This window comes from Pinus tabuliformis, chromosome 3_2 (assembly GCF_031772625.1).
Source record: "Pinus tabuliformis cultivar Carrire ecotype Pingquan chromosome 3_2, CPIR1, whole genome shotgun sequence".
In the NCBI taxonomy this organism is placed as follows: Eukaryota; Viridiplantae; Streptophyta; class Pinopsida; order Pinales; family Pinaceae; genus Pinus; species Pinus tabuliformis.
The window spans coordinates 757,295,177-757,301,388 of record NC_142302.1 but is presented as its reverse complement, the minus strand read 5'-3'; the positions used below and the strand labels follow the sequence as shown (position 1 = coordinate 757,301,388).

The following is a 6,212-nucleotide window of genomic DNA, read 5'->3' as shown; positions in this document are numbered from 1 at the left end:
GAGCTCGCTTTAAGAGGGAATTATCTTCAAAGCTCTATTCTCTGTAAATGTGTTGGAAGGTGACCTTCGAGAATAGAGCCTTAAGTACAAAAATGTGTTGCATCCAATTATGAAGAGCTGGAATCTGAACAACGAAACGACCTTGATCCATCACATAGTAGAAAGTCACAGACCTCCCGAATGCTATCAAAGCAGAGCCACTGAGCCACCTGCAAAGCACCCCATAAACCCAACAGCTCAGCTCGATTGTTGCCACCTAGGCCACCAAACCATCGGAAGTGAAAAGATATAGAATGATCTATATGAAGTGTGACACCGCACCCACAGCACCCACCAGTAGAAGCCTCATCAGAATAACAAATAGGATGAATATTATCCAATTCAACGAAACTTGCAGTCTGAGGGGAAGCCTTGGGTACCCATGGTTCAGTCTCCATAAAGTGCGAAACGATATGGAGGGGAAGACAATAATGAATCTGGGGAAGATCCTTCAAAAATATATTCATTACCAGCCCGCCAAATACTCCAGATAATGTAGAGAGGGACTGCTCTATAAGCCTGATTTTGGCTTTTCCCAAGAGAAAATCCAATCAGCCACCGAGGACATATCAGCTATAATATGTATGCCTAGAAGAGAATTCACCCACTTCCAGATATCCCTAGAGAAAGGTCATAGGATGAAAACATGGTGACAATCCTCTGTTGTTGCCCAACAGAGGGAACATCTGCCAAGCCCGATAAACCCCTTCTTTAGAAGGGTGTCCCATGTGAGAATGTTGTTATGGAGAATAAGCCCTGTAAAACATAATATCTTAAGAGGCACCTCCCACCCCCGTAGCCTAACAATGAGCACAACAAAAGGGAGGGGTTGTGAGCCAGAAATAATATGTTCATAAGCTTTTGATACTGCAATTCTGTCATCGAACAAATGTTTGCCCCACACAAGTCTAATCGGATGAGTCTAGAGAATGCCAACTTGGCAAAGGTTACTTCGATATGATTCCCATTCTGCCTCCAGGAAAGTAGGGATGTCAATGTCTCGAGCATGAGGACAAGAAGCAATAGATAGAGGCAAATGTTGTCCCCTCCCAATACTCGCCAAATTGTTGAAACCTTGCTCATGAGAATATTGACTAATGGAAGTGATAGAAGATAGAGGCAAATGTTGTCCCCTCAGAATACTCGCCAAATTGTTGAAACCCTGCTCATGGAGAATATTGACTAATGGAAGTGATAGAAGATAACATCCTGACATGCCTTTAATTGCATCCAAACCCACTTGTATACTCTACCCATCCTTGACAACCCAGAAAAGGTTGTTGCATAACCAAAGGATCATAGACCTTAAGCTCTGCCAAATGACTGAAATACAAGACCTCGATGGAGATCCTACTTGGATCCACTCCTCCACTGATCCTTGAGGAATATATTTAGCCATCATAATTGATTGCCATAGGCCATACTCCCCAAATATGCACCATAGGTTAGTCATCAGAAGAGCCTGATTAAGACTTTCTATGCTCAAGATGCCCAAGCCACCTTTTTTTACCAGTCTAGAAATGAGATTTAGTCCACCTCGTGGAATCTTTTTCTTAGAGCCGGAACCAAACCATAGAAAGTTTGACACAATAAGCTCAATCTTTTTTATTATCGCTTGGAGAATTTTGAATATATGCATCTAGAATACCAAAATCCCTTGGAAAACTGCTCTAACCATAATTAATATGCTCCCCATTGTAAGCCATTTATGGTCCCATATGAGCAAAAACTTTTCAAATTTAGCAATTAATCAATCCCAATCAGCAATTATGTATTGGTTGGGCTTTAGGAAACAGCCCAGGTATTTGAATCCCAGATGATAATGGACATATCTTCACCCCAAACAAATCAGCAATGTCATTTATTTCAGATGTATCTCCCCTATCAGAGACGAGCTCGTATTTTGTTGTGTTTATATGGAGACCATGGTATTAGCCCTTTGTACTGTAATTAGGCCAATAGGCCTTCCTATGTATCAACAATCGTCAACACCTTTACCCTGCTCCGTTGGATCAGGTGAGACACTTTTAACCGTTGATTTGAAGTGTGACTACTTTTTCCAAATATTAGTTGAGTTGCATTACTGCGTTTTCCCATTCTTTTATGTCACTCTTGAAGATATTTTCCGCCCCCTGCCTCCGGAAGTTTCGTCACTGGCCAGACTCCGGTACCTCCACCTCGGCGGAAATTATTTCTACGGTTCAATTCCTGCTTGCTACGGAAACCTGACGAGTCTCGACTACCTGGGCCTCAACGGAAATGGCCTCATCGGTGACTTGCCACCGGAGCTCGGCAAACTCGCCGAGCTGCGATACCTCTTCATCGGCCACTACAACAATTATTCCTGCGAGATTCCGCCTCAGTTTGGGAAATTAAAGAAGTTCATTTGACTGGACATGTCTAACTGCGGGCTCATGGGTTCGATTCCCGCAGAGCTAGGCAATCTGAGCTCGCTCGACTCGCTCTTCCTCTTCTTGAACGTCCTGTCGGGCCCCATTCCTCCCCAGCTCGGCAATCTGAGAAACCTCAAGTCGTTGGATCTTTCATTCAATGAGCTGACTGGACAAATCCCGGAAGAATTCAAGAACCTGGTCTCGCTCACGCTCCTGAATCTGTTCCATAACAGGCTCCATGGTGGAATCCCCAATTCCATCGGCGACCTGTCGGACCTCGAGGTGCTGAATCTCTGGAGTAACAACGTCACGGGTTCAATTCCCCGCCGCCTCGGAAGAAATGGCAAGCTGCTGACCCTGGATGTCTCGTCTGATAAGCTCACGGGTCTGGTACCTTCGGATCTCTGCATGGATGGGAAGCTCCAGAGCCTCATTCTACTTGGCAATTTATTCTTCGGCCCCATTCCGGCAACCTTGGGGTCCTGCAAATCTCGTCTTTATTTAATATCATCTTCGAACAATAATAATTTGCAGAAGAATGCTGTAAGTCATCACTGTATTATCTGCTTTCTTACTATTTTCTTGCATTTTTCGTGTTTTTATTTATATCTGTTGATGCTTATGCAGGTTGATGAAGGTGGAGAGTGCACTACTGAACAGAAGAGAAGCAGCGATCAAGCTGGGCTTTCCAATGCATCTTTCAAGAAGCCTAGAACAAAAGCTTCTGCAGGTTGATGAAGGTGGAGAGTGCACTACTGAACAGAAGAGAAGCAGCGATCAAGCCGGGCTTTCTAATGCAGCTTTCAAGAAGCCTAGAACAGAAGCTTCTGCGGGCCCTCCGAAGAAGGTCACAAGCTCGATTCCCACCCGGTGTAGTAATAACTTTAAATTTTACTAATTGAAGAGGCTTCTACTCAAGGTTTTCTTTAAAGGTGCAGGTGCGCAAAGAGAAGCTACGGGAACGCATTCCGGCGTTGCAGCAACTCGTCTCGCCGTTTGGAAAGGTAAAATCTTGAATTTTCAGCATTTCAATCTTCAATTTTCAATATCTAATTTCAGGGAAAAAACAGAAACCTAGCCGGTAGACATGTATGAACCTATTTGTCTCACGAAAGGTTGTGTTTTATGTCCTAACCTTGATTTTGCAGACCGATATGACATCTGTTCTTTTTGAAGCCATGGGATACATTAAATTCCTACAAGATCAGGTTCAGGTACGAAGTCTGCATTTTTTACAAGTTTTATGGAAAATTTTCCGACTCTTTGTAATTTCTATAAGATTGTCACATGAAAATAGAGTTACTACGGAGCGTGATACAGACAGCTTAAATGCTTCGGAATACATCAAATATTTTTCAGTTTCAATATTAAACAAGCTTTGGAATTTGTTTCCCACCAAGCATGGATTATCATAAAATATATTGTTTAGAGAAATTATTAGTGACAAAAATATCAATTTTTTTAACTTATGCAACAGAGGCGGTCTTAGTCGCCAGGCTTCTCCATCGCTTACCTCGAATTTTCTCGTTCCTTTACACAGGACAATTAAAACAAAAAATAGATTCTTTGGTTCAAATTTCTTTGGAGATTTGATCAGTTAGGGTTTCTTCTTCTGTAGCGATAAAATTTACAAAGCTTTGTTATAATCCTTTTGAACCTGTTCCGTGTTTTGCAGGTATTGAGCTCACCTTATCTCAAAGGCATTCCCTCCAGCCAGAAGGTAATTCAAATCTTCTTCCCGTCTTACTGAGGTCACAACATTTTTCATGTTTAATAAATTCCGCTAATCAACCATGAAATGCTCTTTGCAAATTTTGAGAAAATGAACCTCTCAATGAAAAATAACACATACGAGAGGTTGAATTTTATTTCAGTATGCATCCCCTGTTAAGTAGGTGTCTGGACTGGTCCCCTAATGCCAGAGGGTATCGAAGTTTCCCTGGGGCTGACGCAGCTGATTGTCTTCAATAATATGCTCAGCGGACCCCTGCCTCGGACTATAGGTAAGTTCGCTGGTTTAACAGAGATTTTTCTTGATGGAAATGAATTCACAGGACCTATTCCTACTGAGATTAATGAACTGAGACAACTGAGCAAGTTGGATTTCAGCAACAATAGATTCTCGAGGCAAATCCCAGATGGGACAAGTCAATGCAAGCTTTTATCATATATAGATTTGAGTAGGAATAATCTGAGTAGCCCAATTCCTTCCACAATCACCAATCTGGGCATCCTTAATTATCTGAATATCTCGCGGAATCATTTCTCTAGAAGCATTCCTGTTGAATTAGAGCAGATGTAGAGCTTGACTTCTGTGGATTTCTCCTACAATAATCTGTCTGGTGTTGCACCAAATGGTGGCTAGTTCACTTTCTTCAATGCAACTTCCTTCGTTGGGAACCCTGGATTGTGTGGGCTGTATCTGGGACCTTGCATAGTTCAGCCCAATTCGCCACATGCTCATGTTAAGGGTTCTTCGTTTTCTTCCACTGTAAAGCTGGTTTTGGTCATAGGTTTGCTATTATGCTCACTCGTTTTTTCCTCTGCTGCCATCATCAAAGCCAGGGCTTTGAAGAAAAGCAATGCTTCAAGATCCTGGAAGCTAATAGCATTCCATAGGCTGGACTTCACCTGTCAAGATGTCCTGGAGTGTTTGAAAGAGGAAAATATTATTGGGAAGGGAGGAGTAGGGGTTGTGTACAAGGGTTCGATGCGGAGTGGTGAGGAATTTGCAGTGAAGAGGTTGCCTGGGATTGGAAGAGGGTCTTCTCACGACCATGGTTTTGCTGCAGAGATTCAGACTTTGGGCAAAATTCGACATCGCCATATAGTGAGACTGTCTGGGTTTTTCTCAAATCAAGAAATCAATCTACTTGTTTACGAGTACATGCCAAACGGAAGCCTAGGAGAGTTACTACATGGGAAGAAAGGTGGGCATTTACAATGGGCTACCAGATACAAGATTGTTGTTGAGGCAGCTAAAGGGCTCTACTATTTACACCATGATTGCTGCCCGATTATAATACACCATGATGTAAAGTCCAACAACATTCTCTTGGATTCCAATTATGAGGTCCATGTAGCCGATTTCGGCCTTGCAAAGTTTTTGCAGTATTTTGGGGCTTCGGAATGTATGTCTTCCATTGCAGGTTCCTATGGTTACATTGCTCTAGGTAAACAATCAAGCTTATCTCCTTGCCTTTAATATTATTTCAATGTGAAATTTCCATGCCCTCTGTTTCTCTAAAGAGAATCAATTAGATGAAGGCTGTTGATGGATCGAATGCTTATATGTAAGTTCTCATACAATATTTCTCTTGTGTTATTTTTTCAGAATATGCATACACGCTGAAAGTGGATGAAAAGAGTGATGTCTATATCTTTGGAGTAGTGCTGTTGGAACTAGTCACTGGTAGAAGGCCGGTGGGGGAGTTTGGAGATGGTGTAGATATTATTCAATCGGTTAACAAGATGACTAACTCAACTAAGGAAGGAGTTTCAAACATTTTGGACGAGAGGCTGTCTTTAGTTCCTTTGCACGACATTATCCACGTTTTCTGTGTGGCAATGGCATGTGTTGAAGAACATAGCGTAGAGAGGCCTACCATAAGAGAGGTTGTTCAGATGCTCAGTGACATTCCAAAGATCAAACCTTCTGAAAATCCCCTACCTGCTTCAGAAGGAGATGAATCCCCCCAACAAGCCGGTGCTGCCCACCCTCCTGATCTCCTCTCTATTTGAATCCATTTTCAAATTTTCATTGTTAGGATGCATGGTCAG

At 42.4% G+C, this 6,212-nt stretch overlaps 1 pseudogene; it reads left to right on the top strand.

The window, feature by feature from the left end:
* The first annotated feature begins 1,964 nt into the window (after window positions 1-1,964).
* LOC149182814 (uncharacterized) lies at window positions 1,965-6,173 on the top strand (annotated as a pseudogene).
* Window positions 6,174-6,212: the final 39 nt, after the last annotated feature.